This window comes from Procambarus clarkii, chromosome 70 (genome assembly GCF_040958095.1).
Source record: "Procambarus clarkii isolate CNS0578487 chromosome 70, FALCON_Pclarkii_2.0, whole genome shotgun sequence".
NCBI classification, from domain to species: Eukaryota; Metazoa; Arthropoda; class Malacostraca; order Decapoda; family Cambaridae; genus Procambarus; species Procambarus clarkii.
Window position 1 is genome coordinate 21,108,144 of NC_091219.1, and position 22,309 is coordinate 21,130,452.

Consider the following 22,309-nt stretch of genomic DNA (forward strand, 5'->3'; position numbering starts at 1 on the left):
CCTCCTCCTGTGTCCCTCTGTAGGTTACCTCTTCCTTTTTCTTTCCTACCTCTCTGTTAGCTCCCTCTTCCCTCTTACCCCTCTCTGTAAGCTCCTCCCCCTTTCCCTCCTACCCCTCTCTATATGTTCCCCTTTCTTTCTCTCTTGCCCTTTCCCCCCCCCCCTCTCCGCCATAATCCCCATGCATATGGCTCTGACCCTTCAGGATTCTCAGGAAATCGATCGACTGGGCCGGTCCCTGGTTCCCTGGTCTTAGGGTCATGGGTGGGGGTGGGGATTGGTGGGGTGGGGAGGGGGGGTTGTGCATTGTGGGGGGGGGGGGTGAGAGATTGGTCGGTAGGGGGTGAGGGTTGGGTGAGGGGGGGTGATAGGTTGGTATCGGGGTGGGGGTGGAGTTACGGGTGGGGGAACACATGGTAGGGGGGGGTGAGGTGGGGGTGAGGGAGTGGCTTTCTGCAGACTTATCAGGGAATGGGACTATCATCTTTTATACTTGTCTCTGTCTCCTTTTCTTCTGTCCACTTTTTCTCGTTTTATCCTTTTTTTTAGGAAATAGGAGAAATAAAGTCGACGAACAATGGTGTTCAAAGATGTTTTTTTATCTCCAATGTTTACATATCGTTTTCTGAGCCCTTCTTTGTCTAATTCTAGTAGGCCTAATTCTCACTTGTTTTGCGATACGAATCTATTTGCGTCTTTTGTCTTCCCTTTCCTCAGGAAGACCCTTTTCACCCTCCTGCTCCTACTCTCTAACAAGAACACTTACTATCGCTCGGATTACAAGACTTCTTACATATATGCTACTTCTGCCCACCGATACTACCACTACCACTACCACCATTACAACTAGGACTACTATTGCTATCAATGGTACTGTTACTATTTGGCTTCCTTATTACTACTACTAATACAAAAGATTACCATCAACTTTATTACTGCTGCTACTTCTGTAGCTACTTGTGGAACGCTACGGGCTCACCGTAGCCCGTGCTACTTGGAACTTTTTGTTCCAGGTAGCGAATCTTTAACAACATACTTGTGGAAGAATGTCTTGAAGGAACGTATTGAAGGAATGTTTTGAAGGAATATCTTGAAGGAATGTTTTGAAGGAACGCGTTGAAGGAATGTCTTGAAAGAACGTCAGTGAAAGAAATGCATTAGAGAAACGCCTTGAGGGGAACGTTTAGAAGGAACGTTTTTAAAGGAAAGGCTCTAATGGAACGTGTTATAGAAGCGACTCTTGAATGAACATCATGAAAAAAAGTCTTCAAGAAAAGTACTGAAGGAACGTTTTAAAGAAAAGTCTTGAAGAAAAGCCCTCAAAGAACGACACGATCAGAGTATTAAAAAAGGCTTAACATAATCCCTTCACACTAAGACCACTATTACAACAATTTATATCATATTTATTGAGGATTGTTTGAAAGGTCTTGTTTGGTGAGTATGACAGGTTTTGTTTGGTATGACAGGTTTTGTTTGGTATGACAGGTTTTGTTTGGTATGACAGGTTTTGTTTGGTATGTATTGTTTGATATTTTCGGTTTGACTTGTTTGATGTATCTTGTTTATCCCTCACACTCAACTATCTCCCTCCACTCTCTCCCTCCACCCTCACACTCAACTCTCTCCCTCCACCCTCACACTCAACTCTCTCCCTCCACCCTCACACTCAACTCTCTCCCTCCACCCTCACACTCAACTCTCTCCCTCCACCCTCACACTCAACTCTCTCCCTCCACCCTCACACTCAACTCTCTCCCTCCACCCTCACACTCAACTCCCCCCCCCCAAGAGAAGAGTGTAGGACATACCTTCACCACTGACTATTAGCTGGGTAATAAGAAGAGACACGAGTGGATAAAGAAGGGGAGGAGAGGATGAATGATGAGGGGAGGTGTAGGGAGAGAGAAGAGGAGAGGAGGGGGTAGGCTGATGAAGGTGAACAGGAAAATATAAGAGGCGAGTGAGAAAGAAATATAAGACAATGGGAAGTGAGGGGAAGTGTAATGAGAGACGATACTAAAACGCTGTGACATTATCCACAGGGACGTCCCATACAGGGACGTCCCATACAGGGACGTCCCACACAGGGTCGTCCCACACAGGGACGTCCCTCACAAGAACTTGAAGGGAAGGCCCAAGTCCTTACAAGAACTTGAAGGGAAGGCCCAAGTCCTTACAAGAACTTGAAGGACAAGCTAAACAATATACCAAAGAGAAAAAGGGAACATTGACCACACTGCTTGTAGGTAACTGCAGGCCAAGTGTGTGGAAGGCGGAGGGAGGCCTTAGCCAGGACTCACATAGGGAAAAGGTCAACTTGGATAGCAGCGGTGAATGACAGGGGTCGATGCTGCTGCACTGACACTCACTCTCTCACACACACACACACCGGGGAGGGGAGACGGAGGCCCAGGGAGCCGGTGGCCGAGCGGACAGCACGCTGAACACGTGATCATGTGGTCCTGGGTTCGATCTAGGGCGCCGGCGAGGAACGATGGGCAGAGTTCCTTTCACCCAATGCACCTGTTACCTAGCAGTAAATAGGTACCTGGGAGTTAGTCATGCTGTCACGGACTGATTCCTAGGGTGTGTGTGAGGTGTGAAAAAATAAATGTAGTAGTAGAAACAGTTGATTGACAGTTGAGAGGCGGGCCGAAAGAGCAGAGCTCAACCCCCGCAAGAACAACTAGGTAAATACAACTAGGTGAATTCACACACACACACACACACACACACACACACACACACACACACACACACACACACACACACACACACAACACACAAACACAGGACGCTCCGGTGCATAAGGGAGAACCTATGCAATAGAAAGCAGAGAGTTACAGTGAGGGATGAGACCTCAGAATGGCGTGAAGTCACCAGTGGAGTCCCACAGGGCTCTGTACTCGGACCTATCCTGTTTCTGATATACGTAAATGATCTCCCAGAGGGTATAGACTCATTCCTCTCAATGTTTGCTTACGACGCCAAAATTATGAGAAGGAGTAAGACAGAGGAGGACAGCTTGAGGCTTCAAGAAGACCTGGACAAGCTGCAGGAATGGTCGAACAAATGGTTGTTAGAGTTTAACCCAAGCAAATGTTATGTAATGAAGATCAATCTCCCAAATGATACAAGGTATCATTTGGGAGATTAAATACTTCAAGAGTCAGAAAGAGAGAAAGACCTGGGGGTTGATATCACGCCAGACCTGTCCCCTGAACCCCATATCAAGAGGATAACATCAGATAGATACGCCAGGTTGGCCAACATAAGAACGGCCTTTAGAAACTTGTGCAAGGAAAGTTTCAGAACTATATATTCCACATACGTCAGATCAATCCTGGAATATGCGGCTCCAGCATGGAGTCCATATCTAGTCAAGCATAAGACTAAACTGGAAAAGGTTTAAAGGTTTGCCACCAGACTAGTACCCGAACTGAGGGGTATGAGCTACGAGGAGAGACTACGGGAATTAAACTTCACGTCACTGGGAGACAGAAGAGTTAAGGCTAACACCAAACTCGACACGTCTAGAGACAGCATATAAGAGTATACAGCGAAGCTTATACCGAAAACCCGAGGATAAGGCAGAAGATTAAAGCAATGTTAAGAGAGGTGAACCTCGCAGCACTACAAGAGACTGAAGCGAGGAGACATGATACCGACCTTTAAAATTCTCGGGGGAAAATGCTAAGACCGTTATACCTTGAGGCTACCTTGAGGTGCTTCCGGGGCTTAGTGTCCCCGCGGCCCGGTCGTTGACCAGGCCTCCTGACAGAAGGAGGACATCAAAAAGACAGGACAGATCAAGCCATGTGTGAGAAAAATACATTTTTGGGGGGGTAATGGGTAGGCCTAATGACCAAATGAGTTGAGTGAATGCAAGTCACTTCCAAGCTAAACATGGCACTTTCCTTGCCACCCGAGACAAGCCACTTTCCCTCCTGTTCACAAAAGCCACTTTTCCCTCCACCCGACAAAAGCCATGTCCCCCCCCCCCCGACTAAAGCCTTCTCATTTGCCTCCACCAACACACACCCGACTCTTCAAACATGCGCCAGACACTCTTAATTGTCCTCCTCTCCTCTCATTCTCCCTCACTCCCTCCCTCTCTCTCAGTGCCTCCCTCACTCCCTTCCTCTCTCTCAGTGCCTCCCTCACTCCCTCCCTCTCTCTCAGTGCCTCCCTCACTCCCTTCCTCTCTCTCAGTGCCTCCCTCACTCCCTCCCTCTCTCTCAGTGCCTCCCTCACTCCCTACCTCCCTCCCTACCTCCTTTCCCTCCCTCCATTCGTATCACACTGCTCTTCATTTCATTCTACAAAACCCAGAATGGGAGAGATAAGGAAAAGGGTCCTGGAAAGGTTAGCACGGGGTAGAGATGGGCTGGGACGGGCTGGGACGTGCTAGGAGGGGCTGGGAGATGCTGGGAGGGGCTGGGACGGGCTGGGACGGGCTGGGAGGGGCTGGGAGATGCTGGGAGGGGCTGGGACGGGCTGGGAGGGGCTGGGACGGGCTGGGACGGGCTGGGACGGGCTGGGAGATGCTGGGAGGGGCTGGGATAGGGTGGCCTGGCTATAAAAACCAGGCAAATTCGCATAGGTCTATATGGGATACAAAAGTGCTAGGCCCAAAACAAGATTTACTAGGAAAAACAATAATACTAGATCTTGTGGTGCGGATGACAGAGTAACTACTCACCTATTTGTGCTTGCGGGGGGTTGAGCTCTGGCTCTTTGGTCCCGCCGCTCACCTGTCAGTCAGTTAGTGTACAGGTTCCTGAGACTATTGGGCTCTATCATATCTACACGTGAAGCTGTGTATGGAGCCAGCCTCCACACACCTGTGACAGGGTGCGGATGACAGGGTGTAGCTGGCATCCTAAATTAGATCCACATATGGAGTGATCCACACGCAGTGATCCACACATGCAATGATCCACACATGGAGTAATCCACACATGGAGTAATCCACACAGCAAACCTCGACAAAGTAAAGACAAATGTTTTCATAACCTGAAAGTTTTTCCTTTTAGTTCAGCATCCGCTTAGCAGAGTAAACTTCAGGACTTAGAAGAAAGTAACTTTTTTCTCAGCTTTCTCTCTTTCTCTCTGTGCCACCCACACTGTCTCCCCCCCCCCCTCTCTCTCTCTCTCTCCCCTCTCTCTCTCTCTTTCTCTCTCTCTGTTCTCTCACTTTCTCTCTCTCGGTTCTCTCTCTCTCTTTCTCTCTCTCTCTCTGTTCCATGCTCCCTATCTTCTCTCTCTCACATAAATAATTAAACCTCATAAAATTACTGGATAGAGTTTGTGGAAAAAGTTTCCTACCAAATGAAGAGAATTAATGTTCTGATCAGTGATCTTAATTTGCTTTTGACATGGCAATTATGGCGTGTCACTACAACAGAGTTAAATAGAGAAACAACTAAATATATCCCGCTTGTTATTATGAAACGAATTCTGATAATTGTAGTTCTCAGGCCATTACGGCCTACCTCGTTATCCCAGCCCAGCCTCCTGAAGTGATAGTGCTTATAGTGACTATTTGGTAGAAAGTACCAATATGTAGTGATGAACTACCAGAAAGTACCAATAAGTAAAGATGGACCACCAGAAAGTACCAATAAGTAAAGATGGACCACCAGAAAGTACCAATATGTAGTGATGGACCACCAGAAAGTACCAATATGTAGTGATGGACCACTAGAAAGTACCAATATGTAGTGATGGACCACTAGAAAGTACCAATATGTAGTGATGGACCACCAAAAAGTACCACTATGTAGTGATGGACCACCAGAAAGTACCAATATGTAGTGACGGACCACCAGAAAGTACCAATATGTAGTGATGGACCACCAGAAAGTACCAATATGTAGTGATGGACCACCAGAAAGTACCAATATATAGTAATGGACCACCAGAACGTACCAATATCTAGTGATGGACCACCAGAAAGTACCAACATGTAGTGATGAACCACCAGAAAGTACCAATATGTAGTGATGAACCACCAGAAAGTACCAATATGTAGTGATGGACCACCAGAAAGTCCCAATATGTAGTGATGGACCACCAGAAAGTACCAATATGTAGTGATGGACCACCAGAAAGTACCAATATGTAGTGATGAACCACCAGAAATTACCAATATGTAGTGATGGACCCCCAGAAAGTACCAATATGTAGTGATGAACCACCAGAAATTACCAATACGTAGTGATGGACCCCCAGAAAGTACCAATACCTTGAGGCTACCTTGAGGTGCTTCCGGGGCTTAGTGTCCCCGCGGCCCGGTCGTCGACCAGGCCTCCTGGTTGCTGGACTGATCAACCAGGCTGTTAGACGCGGCTGCTCGCAGCCTGACGTATGAGTCACAGCCTGGTTGATCAGGTATCCTTTGGAGGTGCTTATCCAGTTCTCTCTTGAACACTGTGAGGGGTTTGCCAGTTATGCCCCTTATGTGTAGTGGAAGCGTGTTGAACAGTCTCGGGCCTCTGATGTTGATAGAGTTCTCTCTCAGAGTACCTGTTGCACCTCTGCTTTTCAACGGGGGTATTCTGCACATCCTGCCATGTCTTCTGGTCTCATGTGGTGTTATTTCTGTGTGCAGGTTTGGGACCAGCCCCTCAGTGATACGAAGTGAAGGACCACCAAAAAGTACCAATATGTAGTGATGGACCACCAATAAACCACTTTCTGGTGGTCTATCACTACATATTGAACTTTTCCACCAAATAATTACAGTTACTACTTTCATTGCAGGAGGGCGGGCTTCATTATTCACATCGTCGACAGCCCCAGCCTACGGCACCAGTCACGTGGGATAACCATATAACACACAATCCTCCAGAAACAGTCAACACCTCGCCCAAATACTTCATCACACCAACAACAGTCAGAGGAAACACGTATTCAATTGTTTCATAGAAATAACCGTAAAAAATTGGGATTGAAAGACACAATTAATGTATACTAAGATTAACAGATTGGTCTTGATAGTGAAGTAAACAGCGAGAGTTTAGCTGCTGTATTAGGCTTCCTAGGCCTCGTAATCCAGCAACAGCCCCTCACTGACCACTAATGAAGCACCTATAGGCCTTAGGCCTTAAGCTAAATATAGAAAAATTCTCACCGGGAGCCGGAGATCAAAACCAAAATAACAGAGTTGGGACCCACCGACGGGTGTAGGATGTGTTACAAATGTCAACACATCAATAATTCGTTTAATGTCGTCAGGTCAATCAATCTTCACCGCACAGATTAAACACATCTGCCGGGAGGGACGCAAAGGGTTTGGGCATGTTTTCTATCACCTAATGTCTCTGTTCACCTATCAGTAAATACGTACCCGGAAGTTAAGTAACTGTTGTGGGGATGCTTCCTGAGAATGGTCAGTAGTTCGCTCTTAGTGGGGTCTCCATACAAGCATATATATATATATATATATATATATATATATATATATATATATATATATATATATATATATATATATATATATATATATATATATATATGAGTAAAACACGTGATTCAGTTATGAGTAAGTATCCAGATTTGAAAAATTAATCAAATCCTGAATGATGGATTCTGTAATTATCCGTCAGTGTCTGAAGCAATTACTTAAAAATCATCTAAAATTATCAGGCGCGGATAAATGTTCTATACACCATCCATCGGGTTTATATGGATAACAGATAATACCTTCAATATACCCCCCTCCCTCCCCCTTCGACATTATACATAATTGGCAAAACAAATCATTTACAACAAAAAAGTGTGGATTAGTATTTAGATTTAGAAACTTCTAATAAGTGATTTACATAAATCATTAACATTGTCCTGGAGCAAACAGGTAGGCAATAAGTAAATAATACAATAATTAAACTAGCCTGATTATTGCTCCAAAATTATTAAAGCAACGGCAACCATCAAGTTCTGTTGACAAAAATTATTCCAAATCACCATTAAATTGTTACATACTAATTTGAAAGCTGGAATATTTGCTTCAAAATGACCAAAACAACACTGAATATTTATATGTGTTCTAATATATTGGCAGCTTTGGGACTTGTTAAAAACGGTGATTTTGATCGGGCCAGATTTTATGTGAATTAGAGCGAACAGCTTCGTTAAAACAGAGAGAGAGAGAGAGAGAGAGAGAGAGAGAGAGAGAGAGAGAGAGAGAGAGTGAGTGAGTGAGTGAGAGTGAGAGAGAGAGAGAGAGAGAGAGAGAGAGAGAGAGAGAGAGAGAGAGAGAGAGAGGAGAGTGAGAGAGAGAGAGAGAGAGAGAGAGAGAGAGAGAGAGAGAGAGAGAGAGAGAGAGAGAGAGAGAGAGAGAGAGAGAGTGAGTGAGTGAGAGTGAGAGAGAGAGAGAGAGAGAGAGAGAGAGAGAGAGAGAGAGAGAGAGAGAGAGAGAGAGAGGAGAGTGAGAGAGAGAGAGAGAGAGAGAGAGAGAGAGAGAGAGAGAGAGAGAGAGAGAGAGAGAGAGAGAGGAGAGTGAGAGTGAGTGAGAGAGTGAGAGAGAGAGAGAGAGAGAGAGAGAGAGAGTGAAAGAGAGAGAGAGAGAGAGAGAGAGAGAGAGAGAGAGAGAGAGAGAGAGAGAGAGAGAGAGAGAGAGAGAGAGAGAGAGAGAGAGAGGAGAGTGAGAGTGAGTGAGAGAGAGAGAGAGAGAGAGAGAGAGAGAGAGAGAGAGAGAGAGAGAGAGAGAGAGAGAGAGAGAGAGAGGAGAGTGAGAGTTAGTGAGAGAGAGAGGAGAGTGAGAGTTAGTGAGAGAGTAATAGACTGATAGACTGATGGAGAGAGTGAGAGAGAGAGAGGAGATAGTTTTTATGCAACCTGTGTCACAGCCGTACCTCTCACCCATCTGGTGTCAGCCGCCAGCCCTCACCCATCTGATGTCAGCCGCCAGCCCTCACCCATCTGGTGTCAGCCGCCAGCCCTCACCCATCTGGTGTCAGCCGCCAGCCCTCACCCATCTGATGTCAGCCGCCAGCCCTCACCCAGCTAAGAAAACTCTTAACAAAACTCACTGTATGAGACACCATCTATGTTTTCTTTACATTTATACATTATACAACAGCTGAGTCATGATTTATTCCCAGCAGCCTCGGTGTTGTTGTCAAACTGTGGCTTGTATCGTGGCTGTATCGTGGCAGTCCGGCCCGTACTGGGTCACGCTGCCCTGTATCATTCACAATATTTATCTGGCTCGCATATTGCATTCTGTAACCTCGAGGGGCGTTGTATATTTTGTATCGTTGAGTCACTCACAGAAACCATCGCTGTATTGCATTCGTTATCGTTATTGTGTTTATTCGTTATCATTATTGGGTTTAATCATTCGTTATCATTATTGTGTATATCCTAAGGTCATTTATCCAATCTTTCACTCACAGGACGTTATCATCGTCACGGGTTTCTGTATCTCTTACTCATTTTAGGACTTTCTTAATAGTAAATATGTGTGCTGCACACACACACACACACACACACACACACACACACACTCAGGTGAGTACAAATAGGTGAGTACACACACACACACATAGATAAAGACAGTCTATTTAACACAAGGGGCACACGCACTAGGGGACACAGGTGGAAACCGAGTGCCCAAATGAGCCACAGAGATATTAGAAAGAACTTTTATAAGTGTCAGAGTGGTTGACAAATGGAATGCATTAGGCAGTGATGTGGTGGAGGCTGACTCCATACACAGTTTCAAGTGTAGATATGCTAGAGCCCAATAGGCTCAGGAATCTGTACACCAGTTGATTCACGGTTGAGAGGCGGGACCCGGGCGAGAGGTTGAGCCAGAGCTCAACCCTCGCAAGCATAATTAGGTGAATACAATTAGGTGAGTACACACGGTGGAAACAGAAGGCCAGACACGGGATACAGAATAGGAGATGAAGTACTTAATGAAACGAACAGAGAGAAAGATCTAGGAGTTGATATCACACCAAACCTGTCTCCTGAAGCCCACATAAAAAGAATAACGTCTGCGGCATATGCGAGGCTGGCTAACATCAGAACAGCGTTCAGGAACCTGTGTAAGGAATCATTCAGAATCTTATACACCACATATGTAAGACCAATCCTGGAGTATGCGGCCCCAGCATGGAGACCGTACCTTGTCAAGCACAAGACGAAGCTGGAAAAAGTTCAAAGGTATGCCACTAGACTAATCCCAGAACTAAGAGGCATGAGTTACGAGGAAAGGCTACGGGAAATGCACCTTACGACACTGGAAGACAGAAGAGTAAGGGGAAACCTGATCACTACCTACAAAATCTTTCAGGGGAACCGACCGGGTAGACAAGGATAAACTATTCAACACTGGTGGTACGCGAACAAGGGGACACAGGTGGAAACTGAGTACCCACATGAGCCACAGGGACGTTAGAAGGAACTTTTTCAGTGTCAGAGTAGTTAACGGATGGAATGCATTAGGCAGTGATGTGGTAGAGGCAGACTCCATACACAGTTTCAAGTGTAGATATGACAGAGCCCAATAGGCTCAGGAATCTGTACACCAGTTGATTGACAGTTGAGAGGCAGGACCAAAGAGCCAAAGCTCAACCCCCGCAAGCATAAATAGGTGAGTACAAATAGGTGAGTACACACACACACACACAGTACACACACAGGGCCGGCCGGCCGAGCGGACAGCACGCTGAGCTTGTGATCCTGTGGTCCCGGGTTCGATCCCTGGCGCCGGCGAGAAACATTGGGCAGAGTTTCTTTCACCCTATGCCCCTGTTACCTAGCAGTAAAAAGGTACTTGGGAGATAGTCAGCTCTCACGGGCTGCTTCCTGGGGTGTGTGTGTTTGTGTGCATGAGTGATGTGAAAAAAGTAGTATTAGTATTAGTAGTAGTCAGAAACTGTTGATTGACAGTTGAGAGGCGGGCCGAAAGAGCAGAGCTTAATCCCCGCAAGCACAACTAGGTGAATACACACACACACCACATACACAACACACACTCATACACACCACACACACACACACACACACACACACACACACACACCACACACACACCACACACACACTACACACACACACACACACACACACACACACACACTACACACACACACACACACTACACACACAACACTACACACACACACACACACACAGACACACACACACACACACACACAGACACACACACACACACACACACACACCACACACACACACACTACACACACACACACACACACACTACACACACACACACACACACACACTACACACACACACACACACACACACACACACCACACACACACACACCACACACACACACACACTACACACACACACACACACACACACACACACACACACACACACACACACACACACACACACACACACACACACACACACACACACACACACCACACACACACACACACACACACACACACACACACACACCTAACATAACAAGGCGTGGACATAACAGCAAATCAAACACCAGAGGCTCACATCAGCAGAATACCGAGAGCAGCACATGCCATCCTAGCAAACGGCCCGTTATCATTCAGGAGCTTGGAAAAAGATCTCTTGCTAATGATGTATACATCCCATGTGCAACCCATCCACCTTGAGAGTGATGTATACATCCCATGTGCAACCCATCCACCTTCCTAGTGATGTATACATCCCATGTGCAACCCATCCACCTTGCTAGTGATGTATACATCCCATGTGCAACCCATCCACCTTGAGAGTGATGTATACATCCCATGTGCAACCCATCCACCTTGCTAGTGATGTATACATCCCATGTGCAACCCATCCACCTTGAGAGTGATGTATACATCCCATGTGCAACCCATCCACCTTGCTAGTGATGTATACATCCCATGTGCAACCCATCCACCTTGAGAGTGATGTATACATCCCATGTGCAACCCATCCACCTTGCTAGTGATGTATACATCCCATGTGCAACCCATCCACCTTGAGAGTGATGTATACATCCCATGTACAACCCATCCACCTGTTTTGATAGCACATGTGTTAACAAGGAGTTTGATCGTACCAATATGTACCAACGGAGCCCCAGTATCCCACTATTACTGGCATAACATAAGGCAAAGGCTAGTTAGGTTGTATTTCTGATCATAAATAGACAAACTTTTCCAGTTTGTCCAAGTTAAATACTTTAAAAATCAACTTTCTGCTGTCCGTCACTACATATATGTACCTTCGCGCACGTCGTTGCTATATGTACTTTTATGTAAGGAGAGAAGGGAGGTGTGTGTGTGTGTGTGTGTGTGTGTGTGTGTGTGTGTGTGTGTGTGTGTGTGTGTGCATGTGTGTTTATGTATGTGTGTGTATAAGCGTGCGTGTGCGTACAGAGTCTACAAGGTTGAGCTTCAGCTCCAGGAGGCCAGTTCACAGTATTTCTAGCAACTGATCACCTACAATTAGGCTATGAATGGATGCAGCCACAACCCCCCCTCTCCCTTGCAATTCTCTCCACATGCAACATTCATATGAATGACTCTCATGTACGTCTCGCTGGCTCAGCCTCGTGTCTCTGGCTCCAGCACCTGCCCTCTGGTCCTACTGTTTACATTATATACGTGAGTGTGTGTATCTTTGTGAACGTTCATTAATTACGGTATTTTATACGTCTGGATCATGTCTTTTTCAAGCTTGTAGGGTACAGCGTGTCGACGTGTATGTTAAGCGCAATACAGCCTCTCATACAGGGTGCAGGGTGTCGACGTATATGTCTATTAGGGTACAGCCTATCACTAGTATATCATACAGGATACAGCCTATCACTAGTATATCATACAGGATGCAGCCTATCACGAGTATATCATACAGGATGCAGCCTATCACGAGTATATCATACAGGATACAGCCTATCACGAGTGTATCATACAGGATACAGCCTATCACGTGTATATCATACAGGATGCAGGCCATCAACGTGTATATCATACAGGATGCAGGCTATCACGAGTATATCATACAGGATGCAGGCTATCACGTGTATATCATACAGGATGCAGGCTATCACGAGTATATCATACAGGATGCAGGCTATCACGAGTATATCATACAGGATGCAGGCTATCACGAGTATATCATACAGGATGCAGGCTATCACGTGTATATCATACAGGATGCAGGCCATCAACGTGTATATCATACAGGATACAGCCTATCACTAGTATATCATACAGGATGCAGCCTATCACGAGTATATCATACAGGATGCAGGCTATCACTAGTATATCATACAGGATGCAGCCTATCACGAGTATATCATACAGGATACAGCCTATCACGTGTATATCATACAGGATGCAGGCTATCACTAGTATATCATACAGGATGCAGCCTATCACGAGTATATCATACAGGATGCAGGCTATCACCGTGTGAGAGAACTTATACTACATCATGTTATCTCATCCAAAACCGCATCACCCGTCTAGGCCAGTGATGCTCAATTCTTTCCCCCACCTTGTTCGCACCCCATTAAGTCCCCCCCCCTCCCCCCACGCTCCTCCCCTCTCACACCCCATCCAAACACTATCCCATCCCATCTCTCTCCCCTCTCTCCCTCCCCGGCAATTGATGAAGATATTTTAGTGAGACATTAACAACCAATCCATCCTGGTTTCCCGTCCCCTCACAGCCTCCACATCTCCCGAGAAACCTGTCACACATTTCCGGTTTAAGAACTTGTGTTGAAGACCCATTATGCAACTGCTGAGTCTGAGAGCTGCTGAGATCGGCGCTGTGTCTCCAGCTGCGTCAGACCAACTTGGCTTTATTACACAATGTACATCTCCCACGCTGAGTGTACACAAGTGTACATGCAATTTCTGCTGCTGACATTTTGGAATTATTGATGTCAGGGCAGCTGGTGCAGGTGTAGGGCTGACCAATAGGAGGCGCTGGTTCTGTTCCTCTGACATCAATTTAAATCATCACAATCAATCAGGTATAGACCGGACACAATCGCCGCGCAATGGAACGGTGACCATTACCGAATCATGGAGCGAACACAATCCCCCAACCATGGGGCGGACACAATCCCCCAACAATGGGAGCGGACACAATCCACCAACCATGGGAGCGGACACAATCCACCAACCATGGGAGCGGACACAATCCCCCAACCATGGAGCGGAACACAATCCACCAACCATGGGAGCGGACACAATCCCCCAACCATGGAGCGGAACACAATCCACCAACCATGGGACGGACACAATCCACCAACCATGGGACTGCGGTAATCACCAGCCCAACACCCGTATAACAGCTTAATAGCGCCAGGTTACACTAAGATGGCTACACTAAGCTGATCACCAAGACCTTCCAGACTCGTTACACGACCATAGAGCCAAGACTGAACTAATCTCAAGTGGCCACACCACAGCTACACTCCGTCTGAGATGAGATTAGTGTTAGAACTTCCAGCATATGAAGAGTCAAGTTAGTACTATTTAAGATCGAGAATGAGCCGGTTCGACCTAGAATAGATCTTAAACAAGCTTAAGGCACCTTGCAGTTAAGTTGGAGTACGCTTGAACAAGTTCCAATTGAAGTATGTTAGATAAGTTCCCAGTAAGGTCGATTAGGTCATCTCAGACTTCAGTTAGACTAAGTTAGGGTCGGTTCAAAATCAAAACGAAGGTTGTTAATTATACGTTCTAATCCAGAATCGATTAACTCCAGTTTATATATAGGATCAATATAACAGATTATATGCCTCTGTAACTTTATCCACCACCGCCCACGGTATGGGGTCCACCACCGCCCACAGTATGGGGTCCACCACCGCCCACAGTATGGGGTCCACCACCGCCCACAGTATGGGGGGTCGACCACCGCCCACGGTATGGGGTCCACTACCGCCCACGGTATGGGGTCCACCACCGCCCACGGTATGGGGTCCACCACCCCCACGGTATGGGGTCCACAACCGCCCACAGTATGGGGTCCACCACCGCCCACGGTATGGGGTCCACCACCGCCCACGGTATAGGGTCCACCACCGCCCATAGTATGGGGTCCACCACCGCCCACAGTATGGGGTCCACCACCGCCCACAGTATTGGGTCCACCACCGCCCACGGTATGGGGTCCACCACCGCCCACAGTATGGGGTCCACCACCGCCCACGGTATGGAGTCCACTACCGCCCACAGTATGGGGTCCACCACTGCCCACAGTATGGGGTCCACCACCGCCCACGGTATAGGGTCCACCACCGCCCACGGTATGGGGTCCACCACCGCCCACAGTATGGGGTCGACCACCGCCCACAGTATGGGGTCCACCACCGCCCACGGTATGGGGGTCCACCACCGCCCACAGTATGGGGTCCACCACCACCACCCACAATATGGGGTCCACCACCGCCCACGGTATGGGGTCCACAACCGCCCACGGTATGGGGTCCACCACCGCCAACAGTATGGGGTCCACCACCGCCCACAGTATGGGGTCCACCACCGCCCACGGTATGGGGGTCCACCACCGCCCACGGTATGGGGTCAACCACCGCCCACAGTATGGGGTCCACCACCGCCCACGGTATGGAGTCCCACCACCGCCCACAGTATTGGGTCCACCACTGCCCACAGTATGGGGTCCACCACCGCCCACGGTATGGGGTCCACAACCGCCCACGGTATGGGGTCCACCACCGCCCACAGTATGGGGTCGACCACCGCCCACAGTATGGGGTCCACCACCGCCCACGGTATGGGGGTCCACCACCGCCCACAGTATGGGGTCCACCACCACCACCCACAATATGGGGTCCACCACCGCCCACGGTATGGGGTCCACAACCGCCCACGGTATGGGGTCCACCACCGCCAACAGTATGGGGTCCACCACCGCCCACAGTATGGGGTCCACCACCGCCCACGGTATGGGGGTCCACCACCGCCCACGGTATGGGGGTCCACGACCTCCCACGGTATGGGGTCAACCACCGCCCACAGTATGGGGTCCACCACCGCCCACGTTATGGGGTCCACCACCGCCCACAGTATGGGGTCCACCACCGCCCATGGTATGTGGGCCAACCACAGCCCACAATATGGGGTCCACCACCACCCACAGTATGGGGTCCACCACCACCACCCACAGTATGGGGGTTCACCACCGCCCACAGTATGGGGTCCACCACCACCACCCACAGTATGGGGTCCACCACCGCCCACAGTATGGGGGTCCACCACCGCCCACAGTATGGGGGCCCACCACCGCCCACAGTATGGGGTCCACCACCACCACCCACAATATGGGGTTCACCACCCCCCACGGTATGGGGTCCACAACCGCCCACGGTATGGGGTCCACCACCGCCAACAGTATGGGGTCCACCACCGCCCACAGTATGGGGTCCACCACCGCCCACAGTATGGGGGTCCACCACCACCACCCACAGTATGGGGTCCACCACCGCCCACAGTATGGGGTCCACCACCGCCCACAGTATAAGGGTCCACCACCACCACCCACAGTATGGGGTCCACCACCGCCCACGGTATGGGGGTCCACCACCACCACCCACAGTATGGGGTCCACCACCGCCCACAGTATGGGGTCCACCACCGCCCACAGTATAAGGGTCCACCACCACCACCCACAGTATGGGGTCCACCACCGCCCACGGTATGGGGGTCCACCACCGCCCACGATATGGGGTCCACCACTGCCCACGGTATGGGGGTCCACCACCCCCCACAGTATGGGGTCCACCACCGCCCACAGTATGGGGTCCACCACCGCCCACAGTATGGGGTCCACCACCGCCCACAGTATGGGTGGGGTGTTGCACAACACATGAGTTCATTTGCACGCTCCCTCACCTAAGGGAGTGAGGAGAAGAACGCATTAAGCAGCACCACTACAGCGTCGATGACAGCTCAGGTAAGCAGTGAATGGTCACAGTTATTGTTACTCTCAAAACTGCTGTCTAGGGAGATCAAGTTACGCTTCGTTTCGGTTAGCTTTAAGTTAGAAGAAGTTAGGCACACCAAACCGTGTAAAGCCACGGTTAGAATGGAAGATCTAAGTTTGGTTACATTAGAAGGTAAGATCTAGGTTAATTTAAAATCACATAGTATAAGAGCCAAGTTAGGTTAACTTGGTAGATAAGAGCCAAGTTAGGTCAAGTTAGAAGATAAGAGGTTAGGTTAAAGTAGCAAAAATTGCAAATTAGCGTAAACCTTCGCAATTCGTAGAATGCATATTAAAAAAATAGATTTCTGTTTACTTTATTTTTTTTTTCCTCGTTTTGACACTTAAGTAATTATTTCCCTTCTTTGTTACGCATTCATGATGCAACGCTGCGTATGTTATGCTAATTCCTCTTATCAAAAAACACGCGCATTATTAAACATAAATGAGTTATTACAAAACAAATATATGCATATACTCTGTGGCATATTAACTCGCGTTTATTTCTCATTTTCAAATTTAATTCCAGGAATTTGTACCAATTTTGGGAAGATGATCGACACACTAAAGCCTCAGATACTCGTAAGCACTCGGTAACATACGCAGCTCAGAAAGACAGAGGATTTTAAACTTACCTGACAACTTCAATTGGGTCGTTCTTGGGTTGCCGGGTGGTTGATGACCTCAATTTATTTGAAGCAATCTTGGGAGAATTTCTAGGTTTACACTCGTATAGCTCTTCCACCACAAACTATTTATTAATTACTGCCACTTAAGTTATCAGTTCTGAATGCATGTAATAGACATAGAGGTCACGCGGCACTAATATAATAAAATCACGATTTGCAAACGTGATTCACCAAACATGTTCGTAAATCATTTATTTCTAAATTAGGTCAAGGAACACGAATACAATTTCTCGGTAATATTAACGAAGAAGAAAACATTCACTCATTATTCATCATTGATGTTAGTTAAATCTTGGAGTAAGAGTTAAAAACTCCCTTCCCCTCCCCGAGTGAGAGTTACAGACCCAGGAGCCACTGGGAGGTGTTACCGGTACACTGTCTCAACGCCGACTTACCCGTCCGGACCTGCTCGACCTCCGCCTGGCCGCCTCGGGGGAGGAGGAGGGGGGAACGCTGCCGGGAAAACATGTCGTACCTCCTACATCACTCTTCTACACCGCAGGTGCTTCTAGTATTTCCTCTTCTTTTTTTATTTAATCTTCCCATCTCCATCTTCCTCTTCCTCCTACCTGCTGGTGATGTGGCTCATCTTACATATGGATCCTGGAAGAGTTCGCAGGACTGCTGCGCTTCTGATGATTTTCATCTGATTTTCGCTGGAAGGAGAAACCTCTTGAGTCCTCGTAAGCGGCAGCTCCATGATGTATTATACACGAAGTAATTTATTTACATTTCGAGGGTTGAAGAAACACATATTCATTCATTGTAATCATGCCACTTGGCCTCTTGAGTACTGTCTCAGGCTCAACAGTGCCACAGCCTTCTATGTTATCTTTAGTAATATTTAGCAGTAGTGGTGGTATTAATCGTCTAATTGTACTCAATTGCGATGGGGTCGGGTTTCGGCTCTGTGGTTCGGCCTCTCAATCTTCAATCGACGGGTGTACAAGAGACGTTAAGGTTGGTTGTTGTGGTGGTAACCCTCGGGCCTGGTTGACATCTTAAGTGCTTTAGTTACGACTCCTCTTACGAGAATCGTATGTAGTTGTTCAGTTTGGGCCGACAGAGGGCACTCGGATCTTTGTTGGACCATTCACAGTAAAGGAAGCATTAAACATCGTATCGTTTGGCCAATCACGTTGATTTATGTGTAGGCTGGTGGAGGGGGGGGGGGGGGTTGTAGGCTGTTAGTAACTCTGCAGGGTGAGGTTGTAGGGTGGTGGTAACCCTGCAGCGTGAGGTTGTAGGGTGGTGGTACCCCTGCAGGGTGAGGTTGTGGGGTGGTGGTAACCCTGCAGGGTGAGGTTGTAGGGTGTTGGTAACCATGCAGGCTGAGGTTGTAGGATGTTGGTAATCCTGCAGGGTGAGGTTGTAGGGTGTTGGTAACCCTGCAGGGTGAGGTTGTAGGCTGTTGGTAATCCTGCAGGGTGAGGTTGTTGGGTGGTGGTAACCCTGCAGGGTGAGGTTGTAGGCTGTTGGTAACCCTGCAGGGTGAGGTTGTAGGGTGTTGGTAACCCTGCAGGGTGAGGTTGTAGGCTGTTGGTAATCCTGCAGGGTGAGGTTGTGGGGTGGTGGTAACCCTGCAGGGTGAGGTTGTAGGGTGGTGGTAACCCTGCAGGGTGAGGTTGTAGGGTGGTGGTAACCCTGCAGGGTGAGGTTGTAGGGTGGTGATAACCCTGCAGGGTGAGATTGTAAGGGTGGTAACCCATGCAGTTGATAGGTTAAGTAATAATTGTAAATAAAAAGCAATTAGATGCTTATCTTAACATACTAAGAAGGTTAGGTGAGGTCGGTGTTTTCTATGAAGCTTTTCAAGGTAAACTAAAATATTCACAACCAATTAGTAGGTCACATATAGCACTTATTAAATAAGTCAATGTTGACTAAGAGCAAGTGCGAGAACGGGTTGTTGAGTGAGGCCATACGGGTCAAATTAGTCCGGAGCTCCTTGGTAGTGTCGTCAGGAACCATGGTACTTGAAGCGACACCTACACTCTCTCGCGTCCAGTTAAATGATTTGTATTTTTGTATTGGTTTTAGGCTTGTTAGCTTGTATGTTCGTCCCCCGCGCGGCGTGATGCACCACCTGCTGAAAATCATTAAGAGCTCAGTTACCTGTGGCAGGTAACTAATCACCCAAACCAAAGACCTATTTTTGTTCTGGTTATTTTTAAATGAACAGAATATTTACTAATAATATAAGAAACACTGAACGCAATTTCCAATACTCAGATCACATATAACCGCAACAGGATCTCCAACATACATCAAACAACATGAAGATCTCCAACATACAGCAAACAACATGATGATTACCAACATAAACATGAAAATCACGAGAGAAAACATGAACAGTAATGAAGTATATTACATATAACACAATACAACATAGAGAGCCACACTACATAACAACACAACACGTTGGCTATCACACATCTATACTCAAGACTCTATTACAAATTAGAGGTATTGTCAGGCAACATCACCGTGACAAGGTAACTGAGGACAGTAGGATAGAAGCACAAACTAGTGAATCTGTACGATGGTACAACATGGTTGCAGCTGGCAATCCCAATCATTATGGACGAAGAGGAGGAGGACGAGGGAGAGAATCAGAAATAGCGAGAATCCGTCTTGGATACAAATATCCATGGAGATATGGAATGGAAACAACAGTTGATCAGCGAAGTTGCAGAATCTGTGGTGAGAGTGATGGACACCGCCTTGACCACTATCTACGTGAATGTGAACACCTGAGAGATATCAGAAGTATGTGTAGAATAATAAACCCCCACATTGTTTGAGTTAGGAAAACACTATTTGTCAAATATTGATGCTGTTCTTAAAAGATTCCCCCATTTTGCACCCGCAAGATAACGTAAGCTTTTAAGGGTTGACAGATGTTAATCTTCTTATTTGAGGAGCTGTTCACTTGAGACAGTTAAGCAAGTCCCAGCTGTGTCTGGGTGCAAGTGACAGGATGAACAACCCAGCGGGTTTTCTTCCTATTGGGGAGTGTTGTACATGCAGCTATGGCGATGTGTCCACTCACTAGATGAGTGGCGCTGCCCAATACTGTCACTATGGCGATGTGTCCACTCACTAGATGAGTGGCGCTGCCCAATACTGTCACTATGGCGGTGTGTCCACTCACAAGATGAGTGGCGCTGCCCAATACTGTCACTATGGCGGTGTGTCTACTCACAAGATGAGTGGCGCTGCCCAATACTGTCACTATGGCGGTGTTTCCACTCACAGGATGAGTGGCGCTGCCCAATACTGTCACTATGGCGGTGTGTCCACTCACAAGATGAGTGGCGCTGCCCAATACTGTCACTATGGCGGTGTGTCCACTCACAGGATGAGTGGCGCTGCCCAATACTGTCACTATGGCGGTGTGTCCACTCACTAGATGAGTGGCGCTGCCCAATACTGTCACTATGGCGATGTGTCCACTCACTAGATGAGTGGCGCTGCCCAATACTGTCACTATGGCGGTGTGTCCACTCATAAGATGAGTGTCGCTGCCCAATACTGTCACTATGGCGGTGTGTCTACTCACAAGATGAGTGGCGCTGCCCAATACTGTCACTATGGCGGTGTTTCCACTCACAGGATGAGTGGCGCTGCCCAATACTGTCACTATGGCGGTGTGTCCACTCACAAGATGAGTGGCGCTGCCCAATACTGTCACTATGGCGGTGTTTCCACTCACAGGATGAGTGGCGCTGCCCAATACTGTCACTATGGCGGTGTGTCCACTCACAAGATGAGTGGCGCTGAACAATACTGTCACTATGGCGGTGTGTCCACTCACAGGATGAGTGGCGCTGCCCAATACTGTCACTATGGCGGTGTGTCCACTCACTAGATGAGTGGCGCTGCCCAATACTGTCACTATGGCGATGTGTCCACTCACTAGATGAGTGGCGCTGCCCAATACTGTCACTATGGCGGTGTGTCCACTCATAAGATGAGTGGCGCTGCCCAATACTGTCACTATGGCGGTGTGTCCACTCACAGGATGAGTGGCGCTGCCCAATACTGTCACTATGGCGGTGTGTCCACTCACAAGATGAGTGGCGCTGCCCAATACTGTCACTATGGCGGTGTGTCCACTCACAGGATGAGAGGCGCTGCCCAATACTGTCACTATGGCGGTGTGTCCACTCACAAGATGAGTGGCGCTGCCCAATACTGTCACTATGGCGATGTGTCCACTCACTAGATGAGTGGCGCTGCCCAATACTGTCACTATGGCGGTGTGTCCACTCATAAGATGAGTGGCGCTGCCCAATACTGTCACTATGGCGGTGTGTCCACTCACAGGATGAGTGGCGCTGCCCAATACTGTCACTATGGCGGTGTGTCCACTCACAGGATGAGTGGCGCTGCCCAATACTGTCACTATGGCGGTGTATCCACTCAGGATGAGTGGCGCTGCCCAATAAACTCGCCCCTCGGGGCAAAATTTAAAAAAAAAAAATTACCTGTAGAAAGCTAAACATTATTAACAACAAACACACAATTAACAGCAAAATAACTGAACCTGTAGAACAGGAAAATATAGTGAACAAAGCACAGTATAGAGCAGAGAAAGACCTGTGGCACAAGAAACTGACTAAACATAATAGACCAAGCAG

General features: G+C 47.9%; 1 protein-coding gene across 2 annotated transcripts in view; it reads right to left on the bottom strand.

Moving 5' to 3' along the window:
• Window positions 1-18,069, bottom strand: part of LOC123775301 (leucine-rich repeat-containing protein 24) — a 202,959-nt gene extending 184,890 nt beyond the window's left edge. For both annotated transcript variants that reach the window (XM_069311627.1, XM_069311626.1), the window contains exon 1: window positions 17,613-18,069. The gene's annotated coding sequence lies outside the window, so the exon portion shown is untranslated. The remainder of the gene's footprint in view (window positions 1-17,612) is intronic.
• Between the last annotated feature and the right edge of the window lie 4,240 nt (window positions 18,070-22,309).